The following is a 27,236-nucleotide window of genomic DNA, read 5'->3' as shown; positions in this document are numbered from 1 at the left end:
TGCCGGCGGCGCTGCCCGCCCGTGCGGGGCCGCGCGGAGCCTGTCGCCGGCCCTGCGCCGCGGGCAGCGAGGAGGCTGCGTGAGTACCTCCTCGCCCCTGCGAAGGGAGATGGCGTTTGGCTTCCTTGAGATCCGAAGATAGATACAGATGTGTGTGTGTGTATATATAAAAATATAAATATAATGAAAAACTGTAATGGCAATCTGTTCCTGACTTAAGAAGTCTATATTTGGCTTTCTACCTAGTTCTGTTATGTAATGCCAGTTGTAGTACTGAAATATCTCTCTCTTCACACAAATGACTATGATCGATAATAGTAATTTAGTTGAATTTTCTTAGAGGGCTACAGCCTTTGCAGTGAATACTTATGTTTTTCGCTCCGCCTTGGTGTGGGATGAACCTCTAGGATTCTGAAACTCTGACAGTAAGAATCGAGAAATATCCGTTGCTTTTTTTCTATTTTTCCCTTCCACAGAGATTATGGATGCATACAGAGAGACACTGATGGAAAATACTATGTGAGATTACGGTATTACCAAAGGCATTACTGCAAAATGATTTAACATGAGAAACTTCTGTGTTCATTGGGGTGTCCTTTGGTTTCTTGTTTGTCGTGCTGTAATGTATTCGTGCCTAGAGGTCAGGACTCCCCTGCCTTTGCTGGAGTGCAGTGCTTAGGCTGAATCTGTACGTGTGTATAACAAGTCGGTCATAAATCCTCTGAAGAGGATCTTCTGAAGAATCTGGTACTCAAATATAACAACCCTGTGCTTCTGAGAACTGAAAAGCAAAAGCTGTGGTAAGCTTACCTAAGRCTAACAGATACCATAATAAATAGTTCACATTTCTAATAATTTCCTTAATGTAAGTAGTGACACTCTTTAAAAAACTGATAGTGTTCTTTTAAAGCAGATTAATGCAAATACAGTAGTTCTGACTAGGCTTATTCTCAAGGGGATTACGTTATTATTGCGAATGTACTGGGTCTTAATGGTTACTGGAATGTGGATTTTGCTTGATGGTGGAAGGATGTGGGAGAAGGTAAACATGTAAATTAAAAATATCCTCAAGTTGTCTTTGGTATTGTCAAGAGCTAAACTGAGCTGACAAACAGAGAGGATTTGCACTTGTCTGGTTGCGCTTCTTAGTGCCTTTTTGTGCGTGTTCCCATGAATGCTATTATGTAATGGTGCTTCTCTTGGCAGGAGTCTCTATTGTCACAGTAATTCCTGAGGTTTCTGGAGAGATGCAGTTTGTTCAGGAGAGGCGCAGTAAGAACAATGGGAAGAAAAGTTCTTGGGAGGTTTTAACCTCTTTAATTTTTTATGTAGTAGGACTAAGCTCAAAGCATCTGAATCTCTTCCAAAATATCTTTACTGTCCTCTGTTCAGCCTTTTCTTTTCCTCCTAGGCTGCGCTATAGATATCAGACACCAGCTTGCTGCTTGTATCCTGCATCACATTGCCTCTCATTTAATAATGGTAATTTTTATACTTCCCTTTTTTGCTTTTTTCCCCCTCTTCCTCTGAATAAAAGCAGAAGTGAAATAGTTATTTTTTCAGAACAACTTAACTGTTGCTCAGAAATTGGAGATAATGAGGAAAGGGGATTCTCCCTGGTCTGCACCTCTAGCTAGGACTTGTCTGTATACATCAAAGAGAGGCAAAATACCTAAGCAGAAAATAATTTGCGTGTTAAACACCAGTGCTCTAGGGTCAGTGGTTTTGTGTCTGCAGTTTATAGTTGATTCGTTCCTCCCTTCCCCATACAGGTGTCTGTCTTAAATCTGTTTGCATATCTGCCTCCTTTTCTTCTATTTCTTTCCATGTCCCACTACATTTTTCTGTATATTTCTATRCAGAGTTAACAGCTCTTTACAGTAGCATAGTCTGTTGGCTAGCTGTGACACTGGAAGTTTTACTGATCACACTTCTGTCTTTTTATAACTTGTAYAGTGTTTCTGGTAATGATTCTGTAAACAGAAGGTTAAAGAAGAAAGTAACTTTTTTAGCTTGGAGATTCACCTGCCCTCTTAAATCAGCCTGTCTTGTAATCTAAATCAGTGTTAAATGAATCAATAGAGAAGAGATTATCATTTGAATGTAGGAAGGTATGTTTCTTTACAGTGGAACTGGGGTGAAGGAAGTATGCCTGAAAGACCTGCAATCTCATCTAACTTGCTTTTAAAATTGGAGGTGATTGTCATTGCTTTATGGTATTGCACCTCATTGTAGATAGCACATGACAAGGAAGCCATAACCTGCTATTAGAAAAGTCACTGTCAAAACCCAGGTACCCTCATGTTCCTACTTTCAAAGGAAGTATTTTTATATGCAAATGCTTCAGTGAAGTCTGGGTCTGGGAAAGTACTGAGCTGGAGGTTGAGATTTCCCAACCACAGCATGATGATAGCACAGACTTGGGTTCTGTCACCTTCTCACTGCTTGTGATGCAAATTGGCCACCTGTGGTCTTTGAGGAGGGCCCAGTGTCCTTGAGCTGTTCAGTGTGCTGTGTCTCTGCTGAAATAGTTTCCAGGCAGCTATCAGCAGAGTTTATATTTAGTGCAGCATGTGAAGGTGGACTGAAATGGTTGTTTCAGCTCACATGAGCTGCTTGGGGAACCAGCAAGCAGTAGTTACTGAAGTTACTAAATGTTTGTTCTGCTTGTAGTGGCTTCGACTGGATTAGCTCTGTCTTGTGATTGTACTTGTTTTCAACTGTCCTATTCCTGCCTGGAGAGTTGCTTCAGCCCTCAGAGCAATATGCAGTGGTCTTAAAAACCTCAGTTCCTCAGCTGTGCAACCTCTTAGCTGCAGGCTTGGGTGTCTGTGTCTGTTCCTGTTGCATCACTTCTCCTTTTATCAGCATACAAACCACAACTACCTACTGCCATACCACCCAAATACATTTCTCAGTTGGTGTGCTCTTATGAGAAAACAGGTGTAAGCTGCTGGCCTCTGTCTGTCCAGGAAGGTTTGACACTGCACCCAGTGTCTGTGTCAGGCCACTGCTGTTTTTTCCTCTTTCAGAAGTTGTATGTCTTCTTGCTAATTTGAGGTCTTCCAAGAGAAGCCTGTTACCTGCAGATGCCTGTATGAAAGGTCAGTTACTTGGAAGTCCTGCCCTAGTATTTGCCAATCTGCTTCCTGTAGCTCACCCTGCCTGTAGCTCCCCTGCCTGCTGAGCCACTTGTTGGCTGTTATAACCAGCTGATCCCAGCTGATCAGGCTTAGCTGGAAGGGAGATGATCTTTCACTAGCAGGGCTGGGCTCACTCTCTTTAAAGACCAGGGAGGCAGCAGGGATTGAATCCTATTTTAGGAGTATGTAAATAGAAACACGCAGGCATTTCCTAGAACAGGAAAAGGGAAAACAACCCATATGTAGCAAAGCTGTTTGCTTATAATGTGGTACCAGTTACAGAACAGACTTTTTCTTGCTAGAAATACAATAGTCTGTAATCATATTTATCCAATCATCTTCACAAGTGCCATGTCTTTAGAAATAACATCATACATCTTAATCTCAGTTATGAAGCTATTCTGGGTGTAGACAGATTACTCCAGGTATCTTGAATTAACCCTCAACACGGGAGAACTAGTCAGGGACAGGTAGATGACTTTGAAATGCTGTGTATCTTTGGGTCCTTTTGTGTAGTTCACCAGGCTTTGCTTTTCAGGTCTTACACAGAGTTTTCTCTGACTCTGGCAGTCTTGTTTGCTGAGGAGCTGAAAAAATTGGTTGTAAGTTTAACCAGTGGAAATGCTTTTTATGAATTTTAGGAAGTGAGCTTTTGTACGTAGTAAAAAATATTTTCACCCAGTGTTTGGATGCTGTTGGTTTTGGTACTGAATAGTAGAAGCCAGTGTTGTCTCACAGGAAGCGTAGTGTTCTCTCATGTGGCTTACTTTTTGATGCAGTCTGCAAACGGAGTATTTTTGGACTGAGCCTAATGATGCTAATAAAGGGAATTTCTCTTGTAGTAATGCACCAAGCATTCTTTGGGGACTGGTGACTTCCAGGCTGACCCAGGCATGTATTTTTTTGAAAGCACCTTATTTCCTCTGCTCGGAGACCAATGGAAGCCTGGCCTGTTTTTTTTGTTGTTGTTGTTTTGTTTGTTTGTCTCTTTAACTGATGGTATTTGTGTGTGATAATTCAGGACTGTTTAATGAAGAGGATCACGCTATTGAAGAGGTGCAGGATCAGAAGCTAGAGATAGAAAACTCCCACCTCATCCCCTCTGCTTCGGTTGTCCCCTTCCCCCCCGCTTGTGGCTTTCTCTGCCTACGTGTTGAACAATGGGCAGCTCTGAAAGCGGAGCGTGCGCTGAGAGCCTTCTCCTCAGCAAAAAGGATCAATGTGTCTCATGTCACTCTGGTAATTCCCCAAGGGGAACTGCTATCCTGGCAACCAGCCCACCCAGCAGTAAATCTGCTTCCCCAGTATGACTGAGCATAAATGGAATGGGATGGTCATCACCTCTACAGCCTAACCTTGTAGATGAGGCAAAATGCAGCTCTTTGAGCTGATAGAGCACGGTAAAGTGAAACAAGCTCCTGGAAGCACTTGTATGTGGAAAAACAAAGGCCACGTCGTCTTTGTGCTATGTTCTCTGTTCCTAGGAAAGCTTGCAGTCCTGCAATGTAAACTCGCTTTCTACAGGAATGACTTTGATTTGTTGTGGGTACTTGAACTTGCTGGAGTGAAATATGCACCATTTTAACATCATTCTCAGAAGTGAACCAGTTTTACTATCCTGTGTCTCCATCCCAATTTATACTTTAGAAGCTCCAGAAATGTTTTGAAAACTTTATAAACACTTTCCCTCAACTTATTTTGCTCTTGGAGTTAAATGTCTATGTGGCTTGCTGCTGTTCCTGTTTTTTTCCTTCATTGGTTTAGTGGAGTTTTATAACAAAATAGAAAGTGAAAATATCTCTGGTCACAACTAAGCTTTCATCTTGCTTGTTTGGGGACTAAGATAGCTGAGCAAAGAAAGTTAAACTGGAATATTGGCTCTCTTTCTGCAGGACTGTAAAGAAGTGTAAGTTTTAGGAGGGAAATCCTATTGATATGAGTCTGTTTAAAAAAAAAAAGGCACTAATTTCTGTACATGAGAGGTGAGAGCGATGTTCTTATGCTATGTAAAAACAGACCTTTCATTGGCTAAATTTGCAACTTACCTCTGATTTTTTTCAAGAGCATCTGTTATGGCAGCTTACCTTGAAAGGAGCTGTAATTTGTATTTAAAGCTCTAAATGTTAATTAATTGCTTAAATGTCTCTGACATGTTTAGGATGCGTGGGGTTTTTTTACTTTTTTTTTTCCTTCTCCTTCTGGGGTAAATAACTTCTGAAAAGTTTGCAAGGAATAGATATTGGAACAGCTTGCACTAACACAATTATAATGTGTGATCTCCTTTGGATTTTGGAGCCCACTTGTGCCAATCATTCTCAAAAGGCATTTTATTTTTCTGACCTAGAAAGGTGCACTAATGTTAATTAAAATTCCTTCAGATGAGAAAGGGGGGGGGGAGAAGAGGAGTATACTGGATATATGTGACTCTCTAATGATACTCCAAAATTCAAAAGAAAATTGATGTACAGTGAAAAAGACTTAACAGTAATGTATCCTCTGGTGTGTGAGGTTTCAAGCTAAGACAGAAACTGCCCCTAAAATAGCCTGTATAGCTTATTCCTCAGTGTTAGTTACAAGACATGAGGAGAATCCCTTCTACGCAGTAGCACCAGCCTGGAAGGGTGATTGATGTCCCTGCTTTTCAGAAGTGTCAAAATTCTAGAACATTGCTCTGAGGATGTAAAACCTTCACTTCTCTTTGCTGCTGCTGCATATGCCATTGATGACCCAGTGGCCATATGTGGGATCTTCTTGAAAGGTTTAAACCCAGCTCCTCTCAAAGGGCCCCTCACTCCTTTTGAAAGTGTAAAAAGGACATACTGCTTGCTTCAGGAGATGAAAGCTCCTATCTTTCTCTTAGGAAAATCTAGTGGTACTTCTTTGTAATACCAGGGCAGGATTGCAAAGAGCTGAAATGCTGCAAACTGATTTCTATGTAATATGCAATAAAAACATTCTGGAGACTTATCATAGGCTTTGCCCTGGCTTTCTTAGCAGAAACTATAAAACCATACAAGCCTCATAAGAGATCCATTAAAAGCCTCTTCATGGGTATGGGGAGCAAGGTTGTATGCTCAGGGGTTGTGTGTTTTGGTAAGCATGTGATTGCTTCATTTGAATGAGAGACACTAAGACGAGCTTGCTAGCATTATTTTTAATTTCATTAGTTGTGAAGACCTCCATCTCAAGTCTGTTTATGTTTTTGCTGGATGACTGGCTTGCAAGGCTTGTACGCTTTTGAGTCTCAAAAAAAGACATTTAAATATGATAATGAAAAATTTAACAACAGGGAGATCTTTAGGTTAGACAAAAATTCCATCATTCAGCTGCACAGCTTTTACTTTCATTTTTTGGTTATCCTAATTTGCCTAGTGCTCAGTTGGTTGCCTTGCTTTCCAAAAAGCAGGTTGCCGTATTAGCAGGCGTAACTCTTTGACTTTTAGTATTAATGCTGAATAAAATGTGGGTGGGGGGCAGGCAGGAGAAGAGAGAATAAAACATGTCTGTTTTTCTGGTACTATTGAAATAAATGTGCCTTCTTCCTCTGCTTGTTTGAAAAGCATACAATATTTATGGCCACTAGATTTTTTTTAATTTGTGAAAGTGTATGTGTCCATCTGGTAGCTGGACTTGATGCAATTCTATTSTGTGTTTCAGGTAACTTTTTCAGAAGTTTGTCAGTCCCATCAAAAAAAATCCCCCAAACCTCAGAGCTTAAGTACTGCTGAAAAACTTTATCTCAGTAATGCTTGAAACTGCAATTCTTGTACCTGAGATTTTTTAATGGGATATGTGAGGTTAGTTTTGAACACTCTTTGTGAGTAACTTGTGCAGTGTGTCTTGAAGGTAGATATGAATTCTGCAAGTAGGCCTGCACCTGAACTGTATCTGTATGCCTGGGTCCTAACAACAAAATAGAACGGCTTCTACCTTCAGCCTTATGGTTCTTTTATATAACAGAGTGCATTTCTTATCCCTTGTGTATTCACAGCTGATACATACTTTTTTGTACATCCCTGGGTGTGTGAATCAACCTATTGTCACTGAATCATCACTTTCATCTTACTAACTTGAAAACTTTTGTGTGCCAACTTGTTAGTGTTGACACCAGGTAAGATAAAAACTAATGTAGTTATCTTATTTTTCCTGAATCTCTGCTTTTTAAACTAGTATTTTGTCCAAATGCCAGTGACTTTCCTGTAGACTAAAATCAGAATGTGTTGCTTTCCGTGTTCTTCTCCAGTAACAAGATCACCAGTGACTGTTAGCAGTCCTTCCTGTATCAAAATCTAATATTTTAAAATATTTTTCTTAGGTTCTGACTGCTTTATAACCATGCCTCAGCCTTTATCCTGATATCTCTCTGTAACCTATTTTTTGTGGTGTTGAGATAAGACAAGCTGTTTTTCTTTCTTCACGCTCTTGCTACTTCTGCATTTATTATAGAAACTGTTAGAACTCCTCTACCTTCCGAAGTTGAGCTTACATGATAAACCACCTGTACTGTCTGTTCTTCACTCCTGAACAGAAAATGTTTTTCTTTCCCCTTCCTGCTCCTAAATGTTACCTTTGAAAACCAATCACAGAAGGGTCTTACTTGTATATTTTATGCTTCGGTGGTAAGAAATCACTTGGAAACTTCTTTCAAAGAACAAAGTATCAAGCTGTTTTTTTGGACCTCACTTTTCTTCCCACCTGTAGAGGAGGGATGTAGAATAAAAAACCCATCCCTCTAATGCTTTCAACAAGGTTATCATTATCCAGTACTCTAGGGGAGTCCTACTGCTGATGGAGCTAGTGCGAGTGTTAGTTCTGATGATATTCATAATGGAGATAATTCCTCTCTCTACCCCTCCTTTGCCTCAGTGATGAGGTCTTTAAGCTCCTTGGCTGCTGCTCATCCTACTGTGCTGGCCTGTTGTCCGTGTTTCCTGCAACTGCTACTAGAGTGCAGAAACTTAGTTTGAGTTTTGAGGTCTGTCATGAGGAGTTGTCACTTAATTGTTTTGAGTTTTTTTCCAAATGTGCCTGATTTGTACACTTCGGTTGAATTAGATACTTTGGTGGATGTGTGTATACGTGCTTTTCATATCATTAAGTAAAGAAATTGGAATTGGAAAAAGTATAGTGGCATCTCTTGCTATATGTTTGTGTGAGTAACTGGAAGAAATGCAGGTAGGCATGTAGATGAAACTTAAATGGAAGGTATTTTTCCTGCTGTCTCTCCTTTCCTCCTTCTTTGGCCAGAACAAACAGAAGTACTGGTTCTCAAATGTTTTTAAATATCCTTCTGTTCTGATCACTACTCTTAAGAGTTCTGAAGGTTTTCTARGGTGAATGCATGTGTGCATGCATAGGATAGTGTGGTGTATTTTTTTCTCCTAACACAATTGCAAAAGCTTGAAGTATCAGCTTTTGCAGTATCAAAACTTTTTTTTGTAAATTGCACAATTTTTATCTATGCAGATGTGATGTTTAGATCACCTGAGCTCAAAAAAAATGTAAAAAGGTATTGTGGAGGGGAGAGAAAGGCTCCATCGGATGGTCCCCATCTGAGGAGATTGATTTTTAAAGTGTGTGGGGTAAGGTGTCTAGACCTGAGACTTATTTTTCTGCTAGTGACTGTATAACACAACTAGCCTTACAAAGGCAATCCAGCATGGCTTTCTGATATGAACCTGCATGGAAGCACAAACTGTGGGAAGGGGGTTTATGAGTACTTCTAAACAAGAGGTTTTTTGGTAGCTGCTTCTCTGATTCTGTTAACCTTATCCTGAAGGGACATCAGTATTAATTGCAGTGTGAAGCATTTTATGGCGGTTAAATGATGGGCTGGGCATAACTGCCTTTGCCTAGCACCATTAACCCCACAGTTGTTAAATGCCAGGAAATGCTCATTTTCAAGACTGTTTTTATGACCTGAAAATAAAAACTGGAAGGCGTGTGTGTTGTTGGATTTTATCTTTTCATTTTTTTATACTCATTGGCACTTGGAGGACATTTCCTGAGCATGAATGCCCTGTACCTAGAGGTATTCATATACTGTCACTTCCCAGCACTCTGTTCATCTTCTGTTGTTTGAAACAATTATCCTAAAATGTTACATCTGTGTGTGTGTGTGAGAGGGACAAACTGGAGAAGTTGCGGAAGATGGGATTCCTCTCCTCCATTAGTTTTATCCTGGGAGTAATAAGGAGCAAGAACAGGAGGACTGCAGAAGCATTTCTGAACAGATTCAGTTCAAAGTTTCCCATAAGACCCTGAATGTTCTCTGAACTGTGCTTTCATCCATAAATATTTATGTCTGTTTCCCACTTGTCTGCTCGAACAGTTTGGAATGTGGAAAGCCTAATACCTGAGTGCTTGTAATACTGATGTCTGCTCTGGTGTGGGCCAGTGTTCACTGTGCCTCTTCACAGATGCCTGGGATTCTCCTTTGTGTGTGTGTTGATATTTTTTTTTTGTCATGGTTGTTATTTCCTTTTTCAAATTGTGTGCTATAGCATGGAACTCCAGGGCATGTGTCTTTGATATTAAAAAACAAAGAAACCAATACAGAATATTCAAAATTGATCTGTTTTTCTCCCCAAATATTTTTTTTCTGTTCCACTGATCAGAGGCCAGAGGAGACTTCTCTGCCTGTTTATGCATGAACTGAGGGTTTGGATTCGAGATGGGATTGGCTTGGGGTTTTTGCAGTATATTTTTTCTTTTAATTTTAAGGTAATATGAAGACCAGCTAATGACTGTGACTCTCTAATTTAGAGACTGATAGAGAGGAAGATGGGGTTTTGGTGGCTGCCATATCCTGGGTAGAGCGTACTGTTTCATTTAAACTATGATCATTTCTCTTCTCTCCCCCCTGCGCTGTTGCCCCTCCCCCCGACACACACATTCTGTGGAACAGACTCATCTTAATCTAATTTTTTAGTTATATTTATCCCTCATTGTGCTAGAGTTTCAAATTAGTATTGCTTAATCATTAACTAATAGATTATCTTAAGAATGCTGTTTGACTTTTCCTGTGACACACAATGTGCTGCATGTAAGGCTAGGAAAGAAGAATCCCTCCCACGCTGCTGTCTCTGATAGCCTTCTGTACCTTGCCTGATACCTCCTGGCTCTGCTCTGTAAAAGCCGGTTGTGTTTTTTGTAAAGCTTGATGTCCTGGGGAGCGCTTGGGTAAGGTAGTTAGTAACTGGATATCTCACCTAACCTTTGGGTTGCAGGTTGGAATTCAGCATTACCTGAAGGTGGTATTTCCCCTCTGATTGTAGCTGAAAGTCAGCTGTCAGTAGGATGTCAGGCTTCCAACTATATGCTCCTTAAACAGGAGTTGCAGTGAGGTGACCAGGGTTTAAATGAGATACATAGATTGATTTCCTTCTCCTTTACAAGGATGCATCCTTCAGATGAAAATGAATGCATGCCTAGGAGAATGGGTGTTGCTAATATCCTCACTGTGTCTGTTCAAGGAAATTACCAATACAGCTAGCCTACCCTTTCACTTAACTCACTTGCATCCTCATGTCTCTGCCTTTCCAATTGGAAGGGCCCTGCAGTTCATGATAGAAAGCAGACTTTGGATTCCTGCAGCCTCTAGCTCAGCAAAGCTGTCCTAAGAGTCCCAAGAAAAGACAGCTATTTGTTTATTGGCAGACTAGCTATTGGTGTGTAACTTAGAGCTTTTGGGGGCAGGAACTTGCTTCTATGTTGGTAGAATGACATGCTTATGGCAGCGTGATTCAGGGATGAATTCATCAGCACAAAATATTCATCTGAAAAGGAACACTTGCTACAGAAATCTGTCTTTGTAAATCTCCTGCTTGGGAGGTGTGTCACCTGAAGATAAACTTGTTGCAGAATAGGTTGAAATCTGTCAATGCCTCTGTTTTTGTTTCAAGTGATTTGCAGGAAACTGCTAGGTTCTCCAGAAGAACTTGAGATTTTGAACTGAAAACAGACTGCTCTGCATAAAGTGTGAGGCAACACAGAGCTGTGGGAAAGGAGACACATATTGTACTGGCAAGACTTTTGAAGGGGCCTGAACGTAATGGAGTCAGAAAAAAACGGAGTGTTTGAGCCATTGAATGTTAAACAGATAGGAGTGATATACACCTGGACTCTGGCAATGTGGGTGAGAATGCTTTTAAGAAGGGCCTGGTTGCCCTGTGTAAGCCACTCTCCATTCCCTTAGTGTTTGCATGTTGTTTTGTGTACCTGTGCCCAGTCTTCGCCATCTCCAGTGCTGTGCTAATGCATTGGGCAAGTGACAACTGAAGATGGAGACTTGAACCAGAAATACTGCTTCTTGCTGTGGTTCATGTGCTGTAGCCTCTCCAAGTGCTGTTTCAGACAAGCCTTGCTGAACTTGAGATATGTGATGGTTCGCGTACCATGTTCTCTGAGGTACCTGGTGACAGTAATGCCTCATGTTCTGTGAGGTACTTAGTGACAAGTAGCCCTACTCATTAAAGCAAGCTGGTATTTTATGGTCCTTCCTGCACTGTGCATTTGTCTGCTGCATAACTGATTCCTGCTGTCTCAAGTCTACATTGATTTTATTTTTTATGCCGACTGTTTAACAGGTTCCGAGTACTTGGAGGAAGTTTACACCCTCTTTCTATTTATAGTAGTTTGAGCTGTTGTGGGGCAACACGAGGCTCATTATTCAGCTTAAGCAATGCAGTCCTGTGTCTTAACAAGAGCACGTGTGTATCTTGAATTTTAGGCAGATGTAGCTGGGCACTATTTAGCTGCTTGAAGAAGCTCAAAGCATCACTTTCTTCACTTCTACTGCCTCACACTGGGTGCTGTGTTTAATTCCCACAGGTGGTGAATTTTACAGAATGGATGCTGTAATGAGGGTGTTTTTTGTCTTTGCATGAAGATCAATATTAACTGTAAAACTGGTAAACTTCATCTAGAATTTTTTCTCTAGGACTTGGGATTACCTTCAACTTTCTTGTCTTCCTTTGAGTTCTCTGTCTCCTCTTTGGATATGGAGCCAAAGATGATGTATGTGATGGTAGTGGAATTTGCTGTAAGTGTTAAAGACAGCCTGTCTTTCAAGTTGAAGCAACTTTTTCTGCAGATAGGTGAGGCTAAGGAGGAGCCAGAAAGATATTTTAAGTAGGCATTTTGAAGCTGGCTTAATTCATTAGTTATGCTGGGATAAGCCTATGAATTCAAAGTTGTTCCACACTTGTACTGTGAGGGTGGTTGCTATTACACCCTCAGTGCCTGATGCTTGAAGAACTGCTGCAGAGATCTCCCCTTTTTGGTGAAGGAAAGAAAAGTAAGAGTGTTGTAGATAGAGTATGTGGAGTCACTTAGTGAGTGTGCTCATTGGTGTGTGACACCATCCATTCCACCCAGGAATCTGACACTAAGAAAGGTATTTGAGCTGCAGTACCTGTGAAGGTGGAGATTTAACAGCTCTGGAGGCTGAGGTCACCTATTAACCCTTTTTTTTTAAAGGGGGGGGAGGGAGGAGTTAGGAAAAGTGATCAATGCAGGCAGCAGTAATGCAAGCTTTGTATGGTGTCATAAATGTTGTGTCATTGTCTGGCCTTCTCTCCATGCTTCGTGCTTCTCAAAGCTCCTAGCATCTGCAGAAAATGGAGCAGTGGACCAGGGAAGCTTGTTTTGATCACATACGTGAATTTTTCCACATAGGTATTTGTGCAACTTTTGAGGAAAGATCAGTTTCCTTAGCTGTGTGTTGGTCTTAATTAACATGTCATCTACTGTGTGCTAGATGGTTCTCTCAGGTGGGGGCACAAATCACAATTAAAGGCCAGTAACATGCAACAGCGTAGGAAAACGCTGGTAGGAAAAAAGAATATGGGGAAAAAGTAATTAAGGGGGAACTAGCTAGTTTCCATTATGTGAAGCCACTCTTAGGAAGAAGGTGATTTGAGTGCATTTTGGGGAGACAAACCTGGCAACAATCTGCCAGTCTCCTGGTGTCCAGGAGGATCCATTGGGTTGTGCAGTAATTGATTGAAGGTTTCATGTGAACAAACCTGATGCAACCTGGCCACATTGGACTTGCTTGTGTCAATTGTGCTGCTTGGCGTGTGTGCCTGGCACAGGATGTGCCTACATGTGGCATCTCAGGATGGACCTAAGAGAGACAGAGATTCCTGACAACTCTATTTAGGGTGGGTGATCAGTTCCTGCATGTTGGTATGAGAAAAGGGTAAGGGCTAGTATGGGAGTAGTAGTTAGGTGGGTGGCAATGTTTGCTTGATTGGAGATCCTGTGAAATGGGGAAGGACCGGGTCAACAAACTTGAATTTGATGTGCTTGAAGAGAAAGGGTGCGGTAATTGAGACAGTGACATGGTGTGTATAAGCAAGGTGGCCTTAGCAACTGTTTTTCAGCCATTGTGCAGGAAGTGGTAGAAGAGGCAACAGTAATCTGGTCAGGAGCGGTGCAGACACTAAGTGAGAGCTCTTACGGCACATGCCAGAAATAAGTTTTGACTCTTAAGTGCCACAAAGAAGAAGGTATACCAAGAGGAGTATGTATGTGGGGGAATAGGCARAAAAACTCTCCTTGAAATTCTGTTCTCCTTTTCTTTAAATGGGAACTTCCCAAGGTTTCCAAACCCAGACCACTTCAGTCAGTCATCCTGGCAGCACTGAGCTGCTGGTTCCACTGAATGTCAAAGCCAAAGTGGAACTGAAATGGGGGCTGGTGCTATGTTGGCAGAGAGCAGGACTGAGACCACCAGAGGTATGTACTGTTTCTCTCACCATGATCACTAGGCATAATATAGCTTATTTAACTCTTGCGCCTTTGTGAAAGGTTTTCTATCGGAAGACTAGGAGCCTAGGGACTTCTGTAAAGTTGTCCACTTCTGTAAAGCCCCATGTTGGTGGGGCATGGGCTTACTTAGTTTGTCTAGCGTAGATGACTGCTGAAAACTCGTATAAAAGTGATTGAATGAAACATGAATATGTGGAATAGCAGACTCTGGTCATGCAATGTTTTTGGGGTTGTGATATTTCAACAGGTGAAATATAAATCTTAGGTGAACCTCAAAGAAATGTATTTTCCCCTCCATTCTTCACTATTTTTTTCTTTTTAAAAATGTTCATTATCATGCTAGAAATTAAGAGTGTCACTGCTGGTGGAGTTTGACCTGGCTCTCAGAAGAGATGGAATGTTCCTTGAGAGAGGAGGTAGTTTTAGTTGTGAAAAGTCAGAGTAATTCAGGTTGGAAGGGACCTCTGGAGGCCCTCTTGACTCAACCTCCTGCTCAGAGCAGGTACTCAGGTTATGTTAATCTGGATACAAGAGATGGACGTGGATGTCTCGTATAAGGGTTTGGGTACCTATAATGGGTGAGTGCCCCCTAGGAGACCTCCCTTCAGGAGAAGTGCCAGTTTTGGTTCCCAGCTAGCCAAATCATTGCTATTGGCCAGAGAAGAGCAGAAGCCTGGGAGGATTGGAATGGCTTCTTTGCTCAAATGCACATGTTTTGAGGTGAAAAGCAAATATTCCAGGATATACCTGCCTTTCAACAGTTAAAATGCTTCTATTCATATGAATATGATGTTTTCAAACACCACTGCAGTCTGTCATCCTTTCAACTATAAGACCTGATGTGGAAGTAGGATTATTGTTTGGCTGTAGGTTTTTGTCTTTAGGATGTGTTCAGCAAAAGAAATTCTAAGTGAGTTCAACAGTGTTTAATTTGTATTGCAATTGGAAAAAAGCTTAAATCCGTATTCCCCCACCCCTAGTATTTCTGTGGAGGAGACATTACTGTGGTGAGACTTGCATTTGGATAACTTAGCTGGATTTTATAGGTAATCCTTTTGTAGCACAGGATGAGATTCTCTGTCTTCTGGAATAAAAACAGCTGAAATACAGAAGCTAAAACTTTTTTTTTTACTTCTATTAATGACCATTTCTAGTGTAATAAGGTGTAATGTGTGGCTGCTGCACGCCTTGTACTGTGGTGTGCAACTCAGTTGTGTTGTGGTTTCTCCAGTATGGGCTGTAAGGCTGCCAAGTTTTCAGCTGTTTATGTAGGATTGTGCGAGCTATTCCTCGTGGACTGAGTGGCACATGGGAACTTATGACCTTGTACACATGTAGGGTGGGGAGGGCTGCAGGGAGGATGAGAGTTTATGTACCATGGGTATGCCGGAGGTTGGGGGGTAGCAGACATTGACATTAGTGTAACTGGATATAGAACTCTATTCATTTAGCCATCCAGTCTCAGATAAGTGTCAAACCCAAGAATGTGGGGCTGCTACCTGACTTGGAAAGAAAAATAGGCTTAATGTGGAAATGTTGCTCTCAATTTGAAAGTGTTCAGGTAGAAGGAAACAGAGAGGGGTCTCTACTGCTGCTGCTCAGCCAGTGACAGCCTCTGGAGCGCCTTACTTTGCTTTTGGTGGTGTTGCAGACTGTGGAGGTGCATGTTTTGCTGCAGCTGGAGTTAGATAAATCCAGTGCTGTACTTAGGATGCAAATATGCAGTGGTAGCTATTCCAGAGGAAAACTTACATGAGTCTCTATTGAACAAAAACAGAGGATAATTTCTATTTTTTTGGCTTGAAATGTGAGCTGCCTGAGGCTCAGGATGTACTTGTCTTTATGTTGGGGGAAGGTAAATTTGGGGATCTCTTCCTACAGTAGCATTGAGCTAGACATAGTCTTTTTTAGCATCAAAGAGAATGGCTTCCTCTCAGAGCTTCATCAGGCAATATTTCAGAGCTGAAATACCTGGCGTTCAGAAAATAAAAAGGGCCCTTTGCTTTGGGATTTCTGAATGCCTAATGGGTAGTGACTACTCAAAGGGACTTGCTCAACTGGGAAATTCTACCTTTGGCTGAAAAACTTCTCTACATCTGTTAATGTAAGCTTATGAAAAGTTTGGAGGGTAAAATGCTACTTTCTCCTTTCAGTTCATAGTGTACCCATTGACATGGGTACATTGATATTCCACAGAATAAATCCACTCCTTAGGGATGGAGGCTTGGCTGTGCTTCTGTTTGTCTCTTCTTCACACTGCATGAGGTATGTGAGTAACAGAGCTACCGTGAGTCTAAAATTCAGACTGTGGCAGAGCAGCTTGGCTGCATCTGTGATACCTGAAGCTCTTCTTAATCTATGAAAAAAAAAAATCCTGAACTAATTACTGGATAGATGACAAAAATGAGGATCCAAGTGGGACTCTTTGAGGCAAAGCTTAACTGCTTTTAAGCAGGGGGTAATTGTGGCTGTCCTTGCTAATGAAGTTTAATGTTGGGTCTGCGAAGCTGAGAAAGCGGGCTTGGGGAAAAAGTGTTTGAGACTCATTTTTCATCTCTCCTGTGAAAGACAAGGCCTTTCCCTCTCTGCTGCCTTACCTTTGCCAGGGGCAAGTGTCACATGCAGAATCATTTTGGCCTCTGCCACTTCCTGCAGTCTTGTGCGCCTGTGTTAAGGTTACCCATAAAAGTGCCGTTTTGCTCTGACCTTTCTTTGTTCTAAGGCTTCCGTTGCTGCCCAACTCAGGGAGATAGGGGCACCCTGTGCTGTACTGGATTCAGTTAATACTAAAAAGGATAGGATGCCCAAGTTCCACATAGTTTAAAAATAGATTTTGTGTTTATTTTCTCCACAAAATCTTCCCTCTCTGAGGAAAAGTAACAAGGTTGCTGTGGTTTGGATCACTGTTTGCCGCAAGCAGAATTAATGATGCTAGACAGAAAGGGGACTGTAGAAAAGTTTGTTGTGGAATTCTCTAATCTTTCCCAGTGGTTTTTGCTTAAAGCTGAGCTATAACCTTTCTGATGTCCAAGACTATCAATTTTTGTCTCCCTAGGAATTGAAAATGCATTTAATTGTGATGCTCTGGCCAGCATAAGTATTCCTCTCCACATGGAAAAAAACTAGATAGAGGATCTTACAGGACTTTGGGTAACCTCTGGTGCCATGGAAAACCTTATAGAAGGATAACTTAAGCTCTGTGTGATTCCTGAATTGAGGAAGGCCTTAGAGTCAGAAGTGTGCATCCAGTTTTCAGCCTCCATAGCAGGTTAGTACATCACACAAGTGTGTTGTTTCTGATGCTCTCTGGGGAATTGTGTGTCCTTTTCTAGCGGGATCATCAGTAAATGGTATATGACATATGTATGGGAGGGGGGGAAACACAGAAGAAAATGACACTTCATGCTGCAGATGTCAAAAGCTGACTTTTTTAAGCATAAAGATGAGGTTTCTGGTCTTAGGATGAGACTGATGCCCACCTTCCTCAGTAAATACTTTGCTTGGGAAGAGCTGAAAGTTAAATGAAACTCATCTCTGGGTTTCTCATCTGAGCTATTCCACAGGTAGAGAGCTAACACCAGGCTAGATATGTGGGTGAGGGGTGCCTTTCTGCAAATCTGTTCTGAAAGAAAAGACAGCCTGCACTTGATCAACAGGGTGGTGAAAGAATATACCTGGACTCAGACTGGAGTGTTTTAAAAGTATGGGGAGGGGAGACTGGGATACATCATGACCTGGGTGGATCTGGGAACTAATGCTGGCACTGGTTAATCTGGCCTGTCATTTTCCATTTTACTTTTGGCACTTGGTTGTCAGAGCAGGCTTTCATACAGTGTTCTCTTTGTGGCTTAGGCTGCTCAGCACTGCTGCAGAATCCTACTAATCCTTTTTGCCATCCATCTCCTGCAATGAAAACTCAATTGACAAACTGAACACTTGAATTTCAGAGAGCAATTGGGGATTCAGATTTGGGAAGAATGAAGAACTAGCAAATATGACAGGACCTTATTAGTGCTGAAGGAGTCTTACAATAGGTGAAATAACTTACATGTTATATCTTGACAGCTGTTGAGGGACTCTGCTAGTACCRAGGGCCTTACTGCCTTGCAAATGACTTGCACAGCCAAATGATACCTACTGACAGGTGCTCAAATGAAAAAAGACCTATTGTTTTTCTAAGAGGGAATGAGGATGCACTGAGATTGTATTGTTTGACATTTAAATGTTTAAATAAATAAATGTTTGACAATACTGTATCCTGTATTAGAACTTGGCTGTGTGGCAGACCCATATTGGATAGCACGGATGGAGTAGAAACATTCTCAGCTGGTGTGGCTGTGTTCTGCAAGATATTAGAAAACATTGCTGCCATGTGTCTGGCCTCACCTTTTTTGTAGCAAGATGTGTACTTCGGTGCTCAGATCTGAACCAACTGTATTGGTTACAATTCTGAGCAATGCTTTTAGGAACTCAGGATGAACTCAGGGTAGCAGTTGAGACTGTGCTAACCATCCCTACTGCTGCCAAATGCCTTACAGCTCCAGAGTATTGCTGTAATCTGCTAGTAACAAAACTAGTCTTTCAGTGCTGCAACTCTGGCTGTGCTGTGAATGAAACAGGCTTGTGTTAGAGCTAAACAAAAATGCTAAAGCAGTGTTTTTATCCTCCTCATTCTGGCATCCTGTCTTGAAAAGTGCTCTGAGCTTGACTGTCCGGTCCAGAGTACTGGCAGCACTGGCAGCACTGGCAGCTGGTTCATCATAAAGCCAAATTTGAATTGGGAATGGTAGTGGAAGGGGAAGAGGAATAGGCATTTTCCTTCTTATCTTGGAAAGAATGCCCTATTACTTTTGCTTTAAAAAATGAATGAACTCATTCTTTGTACCTCAGATATAGATCATATGGCATTCCTGGTAAACGTAGCAGATGTTCCTCTTGCTCTGTTTTGCTCGTTGCACAATTTTTCTTTTTCTTTCTAGCCTGTTTGCAATGAGCTGTAATGCTACAGCTCCAGTATATCAGATTATTGCCCTGAAACTGTGAATTTGTGTTTAAAAAAGAAGGCTGGATGAAGTGCCACTTGGATTGTGGATCTGAAGCCTGAGCATGTATATGTAGGTGGTCACTGAACCCTGTGTTCTGGGTCAGTGTGCTCAGTTGAATAGTTTCTCCTTCTGTTTCATGATTACTTCTGGCCTCTGAACTTTGTTCTTCCATGTGAAACAATGTTCTACTCCACCTTCCTTGTGGTAGTTTGTTTTGTGTTAGTTYTGCTGGTGAATGCAATTTCTTTGCAAATCTGTATCACTTTGTATTCCAGAGCAGTGGTGTTTTAGTGAGAGAATAGAGATATTTTTGCCTGTAAGTGATTGTTTTTTTTATGTTCTCCCTGCCAGTGTAATTGTTCTCTTGTGTACATGTGAGCTGCTGCTTCAGTTCAGTAAGGGAGAGTAGGCATATGGTGGACTGCAGTAGACAAACATCTATGAGTGCCAAATAGACTCCAGCATCCCCCAGTCTGGTATGCAGGAAATAGATGATCACACCCCTAAAGAGTTGTTCTCTGTTGTGTCTTTGTTTACATGAGGGTTTTGTTTGTTTAAAGCATTTGACATGACAGTAGGAGAAACTTTAGTGTTTGCTGTTGAGAATGACTCAGCTGTTCATAAATCAAGTTTCAGGTAGTCTTAGGAATTGTCAGGTGGAAAGGGGCACCTTTCTTAGCCACCAGAGATCTGTTGCCTCAAGGCGGGGTCAGAGGTTCTCTGTGAGCCTGCACTGCTGGCTGACCTGCGTGTCCTCTCCTGCACATGCAGCTACAACAGGGCAGGGTTATAAATTGTGTGCTTCTGAGGGCTTGTTGTCTAGGCATGGAGAAAGATGACTCCTTCCCTTTTTCCTGTAAGTCTAGCCTTGGTCAAAATTTTTTTCTCCTTTCCAGGAGTGCTTCCTGCTAGTTTTCTGTGTGTAAAGATAAATGTTTGACACTATTGATGTATTTGCTGGGGGGGAGACGGTCAGACAAAGAAGAATGTGGTGGTAAATTTTTATTTTAAAAGTTCCTGGAACTGTGTGTGTGTGTGGGGGGGTGCTGTTAACATCAAAGAAGCTGCTGTGGCTTGACAAGAAAATACCTTCCCATGGTTCTGTGAGGTGCAGGGTGATGGGGATCCTTTAAGGTGAAACAGGAATATTAAATAAGTAGTTTTGTTTTTTTCCTTTTTGAGAGAAAGTAGGTACTGGCTTTTTCATGTAAGTGATTGTGCAACAGTTGAAGAGGGAGATGGGGTGTTTGTGCTCATTGTTTAATGTAATACGCAGAAAATGTAACAGACTCTAGCTCAGTCTTTTTGACCAGGCTGTTGGTATGAAAGATGCAGTACTTTAGAAGGCTTATGGCAAAGGCGTGGTTTGATTCCCCAATGGGGGAACCACGGACCTCTAGAGGAGGGATTCTTTCTGTCCTTCTGGTGAACGAAATAGAGGCAGGAAATAGCTGATTATTGCAGGCACTGAGGGATTTTCCTCAGACCATCTTCTAAAGAAAGATGCCGTACAGAACTGCCCTTCCCCTCTGTACTCAAAAACCAATAGTCCACTGTGGAAAAACTAGTTTTTGGGTACTCTTGGACTAGGTGACTAACTGTTTTCTGCATGGCCTGTAAGCTGCCTGTGATGGGGCCTCCCTTTTGGCACCTTTGTACAGTGCTTAGCACTTGAGCACTTGTAAGTGCTACCTTATTGAGACTAGGTGGTCTTGCATGCCACTTAACTGCAAAATACTGTAACTTGCAGGTAGTTCCAAACTTAGTGTGGCTCCTTGGTCAGGCCACTTGGCACAGCCAGGCAAGGGACTACGCTGTTTTAAGTATCTGGTCATGTAGGAGACTAGCTTAGAGGACTCTTCATCAGAGGGAAGAGGAGTGCATCTGGGGACATCAGGATTAACAGTATAGAGTGATTCAGTTATCTTAGATTTCTCTAAAATTTTAATGTTCTCCTTAGTAGAGAAGAAAACCACACAAAGTGAAACCTACTGATAGCTGTGATTTGGAGCAGACTCAGGTTGTCCTGAGAATTCCCCTGGGGCCAGTTACAAAAATGCAAGGAAGTAGTATTTCATCCTTGTCCTTAATCCAAAGAGAAGGAGACACACTGTGGGTGGTGAAGTGCACTGCAGGTGCAAGTGGAGGCCTGAAAAATGTTAAGAGATCAAGAAGAGATACAGAGGTCTCCTCTTAATGTTCTTGTTTGTATAAAAAAAAATTTCCCACAGTCTTTGAGGTGCTGTCAAAATGTACGTGGGTAGAAGCTCTTTCCCAAAACAGCTTAAACTCTGAATAAATGATGGATGAGAACAATGTCCAAGATGACTGGAGCTGTTATGCAGTGAACCTGCTCTGTCTAGTTGCTCTCAGTAGCTTGCTTGCCATTGTCATTGCAGTACCCTACTGTCCGTGCTGCACAGGCTTTGGCTTAATATCAAGCCTTGAAAGATATGTTCAGCAGCAACTCTTTGCAGGTTCCCGGCCAAGGAGGAGGGTATAGGCTTGTGGATAGGTTTTGCCTAAATCGGRGAACAGTTCTCCTCCCCTCCCCCCCCAAATAAATAAATAAAAGCTTTCTGAAAGCATTGGAGAGGAGCCAGTTGGTTCCTTTTCCCCTGGAGCAGGAGATTCTTGTGTTCCCAGTTGTGGTTTCGGAAAATCTCATGCAGATATTTATATGATGGTGATAACCCCTTGCATGAAGGAATGCCGCCTCTGCTCAGAGTATGCAGTTCATCTCTTCATTGTGCTTCAAAAAGTGAGAGCACAAATCAGCCCCCGTTGAAAGGGAGGTGTGCACACAAGTCTCACTAGATATAACTTGCTAATGCAGCAGCCACACAGAACCTTTGCAAAATACACAGAGTAACTGCCCTCAAAACCTTACCAACTCATTCCTGTGTGCCCTGGGGCATTTCAGGCATGGGAAGTCTTGGAGACATTGTTAATAAGTTCAGCTGAGGAAATGGCACAAGGAACTGCGGGAGAGGGAAGGTTCATTGTGTGTGAAGTGTGAATTGAAGTTTGTGCAGAGAGGGTAAGGAGGTGTGGTGGTAGTTCCTTGAGAAGGAACATGAGAAATGAAAGCAGAGGTTAGGCTGTGTTAAGCCTTGAAGATGAGGGAGGAGAACTGGGAACTAGAATGGGGAAGAGCAAGTGGCAAGGGAAGTAATGAATATGCAGTCTTAGTCTGTACTACTTTCATAAATCTGGTTCTATAAATTAACAAGTATCAAGTCCAATGTCAGTGTAGCTGCAAAAATAAAAATGGAGTTAAATATTTACTGATAAGAATTTGAGGGAAGTGTTTTCCTTAGCCTGTTTCCAAGCAGTCTAGCTCTCTGATCCTTGCTTCTGTGCCAAATTATTGGCATGTTCTGTGACAGAAATAGCTCACATATCTCAGTGACCTTTTAATTTCCTTTTCAATTCTGATTCCACTGTAATGAACAGGGAAAGCATTAAAAACAGGCATGGTACAGATCTTTATTGCATGCTTGCAGGTGATCAAATAGCTCTGGATTTCACTGGGTGCGAAAACTGCAAGAACCTGCTGAGAATAAGATCCCAGGGAACCAGTCATGGCTCAGATTAAAAAGGCAGTTTCTCCCAGTCTGTCTCTTTGTGTTGTGCTACCTTATAATGTTGCTGTAGCAGTGGTCTTTTTTGCTCTGTGTTCATAGAGCACCTAGCGCAGTGTGGTCTGTTCCTGGGCTCAGCCTTCTGCCTCCTGTGGCTCTGCAAATACTAATGAAGCAAGAAGTGTTTGTGAGATCTGTTTGCCTAGGCACATGCTTTTCTGATGGAAAAGTTTATCCTCTGGCATGTGCCCCAGGTTTCTTGTGTGCATCTCTTCCATTGCACAGACTTCCATAGTGAGTCAGAACAATTAGCTGTAATGTATCAAAAAGAATATTAAAATGCATGTGCCAAAGAGAGAATGGGATAAGAAATGACATTTCTGCCAAAAGGCTTTCTTTGGGGGGTGGGGCTGGAGAGGGTGTACATGCAGAGGAAGAAAAGGCAGTGTGAGAGATCTGTGGGGTTTTTTATTGCACAGCATGGAAAGGTCTTGCAGCTAAAATGCCTTCTTAACCTTTTTTTCCTATGTTTGACAGCCAGTGTGTCTTATACTAAGTGTGGTCCATGCAGTGTGAAGAAGGAGATCCTGCTTTAAGAAAGCATGTGGGTTTCATTTTCTTGAATGAGTGAATGTGTCTCAGTATTCAAACACAGGAAAACAGACTTGATAGACCTGTGATAGCTCCAACCTTTATTGCCAACATTTGTGCTGTCTAAAGACAAATCTTCTCCAACTTGATTCTAGTGAAATATCAGGCTTGCCTAAAGTCTGTTGGCTACTTATAGGTGACAAGAGCAAGCCAAGCATTGCTGGGGAAAGACCTGATGTTATCAAGTCAAGATAAGTTGTACTACCCAGCTGAAGGCTTGAAACCTTTTCAGAAGGTTTCTAGAATTCTGTTCTGACCCTTGTGACAAATGATTTCTTATGCAATTCACCTAGACATACCAGCATGTGGCTCAGATGTGGTTTTAGAAAGAAATCTTAATTAAATTAATCACTTTTCTGAAGTTCTTCAGGACTGGTTGATTCCTCTGATACCCTTTCCCCCTCCTCTTGGTTCCTGGCCAATGGTGGAAGGAGCAGAATTTCTGTCTAGGAAGCGGGGATTTAGACATTTCTTATCTAAATAAGCAGACGATTCCTTTTTGCCCTTTGAAATAAAGGTGTTTGTGAACCTTAAGTTAATCTTTAATAATATCTAAAAATAATGTAAATCCTTAACATTGGCTAATTCCATGAAGCAGATCCCTCTCAACACTGGTACTATTAAGGCAATAACATGCATGCCCCCCTTTCCAATCTCCTCCTCAGCTTTCTTAGACTTCTGCAAAGTCTGACAGTCTTGTGCATTGTGCATAGTTCTTCTGTAGCAGTGTTTTTCGTGTTACTAGGATAGTTCTTAACTCATCAGTCTCAAATCTTTTGCGTTTTATGTGTAGGTCTGAATGAACACTCGCAGAGGTGAGCTGGGTTCATTCAGTCTGCGTATTGTTGGTGTGGGAGAGGGTCTGTGTGTAAATGTTATGCTGATCTTAGTCTTAGTTACAAGTGGTTTGAATGACAATGCAAAATTGAATTTTCCTTTTTAAATTGTATGCTGACAAAACAGTAAGTTGGCTGGCTTCTGCAAAGTAAAATGTATCCAATATTACTATAATCTGTCTCTGTCACAGCGAGGGTTTATAGCAATTTCATGTCTGTCTGTGACATTAGAACAATACATCCTAAATAGGAAAAACAGGAAACTTTTTGTAGTAGTAGTAGCAAAAGCGTTAGAGACATGGTGAACTAATGGATACAAAATTGAGCTCAGACCTTTGAAGGCCTGTCTTTCCTCATTAAAATGTATTGAAACAGTTCTCTGTTAAAATCCCAAATGCAATGTTTAAATTTAGAACCAGGATTTGAAACTCTTTTTAACTTTCTCAGTTTAGCCAATAGCACTAGATTGTTGGAAGGTGCTGTTTTCGGAATACTGAGCCTATAGTCTTATTTCTCGGGGTGGTTTGTGTGTTTTTATCTTCGAAAAGAACTTTGCACTGACATCCGAATATCAAGTGTTTGTTAGCCTGGGAAGGCCTGATATTAGAACATGTCTACTGTGGAGAACTTCCTATATGAGCTGTGATAGAGATATTGAGCACTACACGGAAGTGTCATCACCTGTTAGGGGTGGATAAGTGGATATTTTCATATCTGGCAATAAACAGCAGCTTGTAACCTCCTTGTGAGCTGTGTCTTACAGCTGTACCTTTAGGAATAAATGTAAAAGAGTGTCTCCATCTTCTAGTATAATTCCTTATTTAAGTGGCAAACCAGTTCACTGAGAGTTGCATAGAGGGCTTTGATAGGAAAAAGATTTCCCGGCTGGGTGTTCTCTTCAAATGTCTGTTCTGCTCCGTGGCGTTGCAGCTGCGTGTACGGCAGACTGATGCTTTCAGCCACATCAGTTGAAATGGAAGCGCAACAAGTGGTAAGGGTGGGGAGAAGCACATTCTAGCAGTGAGGGAATATAAAACAAGCCTTTACTGTATATGGGCCTTGTGGTGTGTTCCTTGAAACAGATCAACACAGCTGTATAAATTAAAAAAAACATCCTGGATATAAAAGTGCTGCCAACCCAATGCTGCTTTGAGAATCCTGTTCTTACTAGAAGCATCATTTCAAACTTGTATGTGCTTTCAAGATGTTTTGCCTTTACACTGCTTTTCTTTATTCTGCTTCCCTGAAGCCATTTTGGTTTACTGTGAGTTTTCCTTTTTAGGATTTATTATTTTTGGAAACTGTTCTGGAACATTTTGTGCATATGGTCCTCTGTAAATGTGCTGTTGTACTGATTAAAGCTGAAAGTATGAAACCTAGCTTCTGATGCAGTGCAGCAGGAGAAAAATGCTGAAACAATAGTTTCCAAAGGGAATGCTCTTCCAAATAAAAGCATATTTAAAAAAAATCAGCTGGGAAGGATTGCATGAGAGGCGCATTCTCAGTTACTCCCCAGTGTCTAGTTTAACCCATGTCCACATTTGCTTTTCTGACTTGTATTGATGCCAGTATGCTTAAAAAAAAAAAATCCAGTAAAGCAGATCCAGTATTCTTATTTATTGGCTTCTCTTCATTCGTTGGTTAAATAACCCCATCATTATGAGCATTTTTATAACAGCACTGAAATCTGTTATGCATTGGAGGTGCTGTATTATATGAACTTGTCTAATTCTCTGCCCCTTCTCCATCCATGACACTGCTATTCCTTTCTACTGATGCCTAGAAGTTCATAGCAACTGAGCTGGCTGTAACTAGGTTCTCCTTCCTTATTTGGAAGGATAATCAGATTTTGAGTCTTCTGTTCTCTACCTCCTCCTAAGTAAAAAAAAAAAAAAAAAAAAAATTTTCCAATGGTATTTTGTGACTTTCAGGGAAACTTCTTAAAATTTGAGAAGACAATGGTGCCTAGGACTTTCTCCCAGACTTACCAAGACAAGGAAAACCAGCCAGTATTTTTCAGTCACAAATCAAATCTTTTGTGACTTTGGGCCTAGCATGACCACCACAGCCCTTGGAAACAGGAAGGGTCTCCACAAGACAGAATCACAGAATGGTTGAGGTTGGAAGGGACCTCTGGAGATCATCTAGTCCAACCCCCCTGCTCAAGCAGGGTCACCTAGAGCACATTGCACAGGATTGCATCCAGGCGCGTTTTGAATATCTCCAGAGAAGGAGACTCCACCACCTCTCKGGGCAACCTGTTCCAGTGCTCTGTCACCCTCACAGTGAAAAAGTTTTTCCTCATGTTCAGATGGAAGTGTCTGTGTTTCAGTTTGTGCCCGTTGCCTCGCGTCCTGTCGCTGGGCACCACTGGGAAGAGTCTGGCTCCATCCTCTCGACACCCTCCCTTCAGATACTTGTACACATTGATAAGATCTCCTCTCAGCCTTCTCTTCTCCARGCTAAACAGGCCCAGCTCTCTCAGCCTTTCCTCATAAGAGAGATGCTCCAGTCCCCTAATCATCTTTGTRGCCCTTCGCTGGACTTGCTCCAGTAGTGCCACATCCCTCTTGTACTGGGGAGCCCAGAACTGGACGCAGTACTCCAGATGGGGCCTCACCAGGGCTGAGTAGTGTTTCTGACAGTGTTTCTAACAGCTTGTCTCTGACTCTGTTTCTAAAGCCATAAGAGTGATACTATTATCAAGAATGAAAACCATATCCTAAAGCAAGCCCTCCTATGGTGTTCCCCTTGCTGTGTCACAGGATGGGAAAGTGAATCAAATGGGAAACATTTTCTGGCTTAAAAAAATCTAAGCTGCTTCAATTACTGTGTGTTGACAGTGTCAGCAGAGTACCTTGCTAAGAGTGTGTCCTCTGCACTTGGATATCTGATGCACTCAGTTGTGAAGTAGAGCACATTTTTCTGAGGCCTGCTTTGATGTTTTTTTGGGAAAGTGGAATTTACTGCAGCAGTACACAGATTTATTTAGAATTTCAGGGTGATATGCCTCATTGGTTTGTTCTTAAATCTTTGATATAACATGTAAAAGGAATGAAATAGCAATTTAGACTGTATGAGATGCATATCTGTGAAGTACAACTGACAACAATGTAGCAATGGACTTTTAGAGTGTGCAGTGAGAATACACTTTCTCTGGTTTTCCTTGAAGGATCAGAAGCCCCCCCCCCCACTTGGTTA

The 27,236-nt window shown here is 41.7% G+C and overlaps 1 protein-coding gene across 5 annotated transcripts in view; it reads left to right on the top strand.

The window, feature by feature from the left end:
- The first annotated feature begins 408 nt into the window (after window positions 1-408).
- Window positions 409-27,236, top strand: part of SUSD6 (sushi domain containing 6) — an 86,418-nt gene continuing 59,590 nt past the window's right edge. Inside the window, exons 1-3 of one of the 5 annotated variants that reach the window (XM_026060947.1) lie at window positions 564-800; window positions 7,135-7,254; window positions 16,975-17,187. The gene's annotated coding sequence lies outside the window, so the exon portion shown is untranslated. Of the gene's footprint in view, window positions 531-563; window positions 801-7,134; window positions 7,255-16,096; window positions 16,185-16,974; window positions 17,188-27,236 lie in introns of those variants that run through there. The other 4 variants (XM_026060948.1, XM_026060951.1, XM_026060946.1 and 1 more) reach the window with 4 other exon arrangements.

Source organism: Apteryx rowi, unplaced genomic scaffold, assembly GCF_003343035.1.
Source record: "Apteryx rowi isolate R43461 unplaced genomic scaffold, aptRow1 scaffold_173, whole genome shotgun sequence".
Classification (NCBI taxonomy): Eukaryota; Metazoa; Chordata; class Aves; order Apterygiformes; family Apterygidae; genus Apteryx; species Apteryx rowi.
This window is presented reverse-complemented; position numbering and strand designations above follow the sequence as displayed.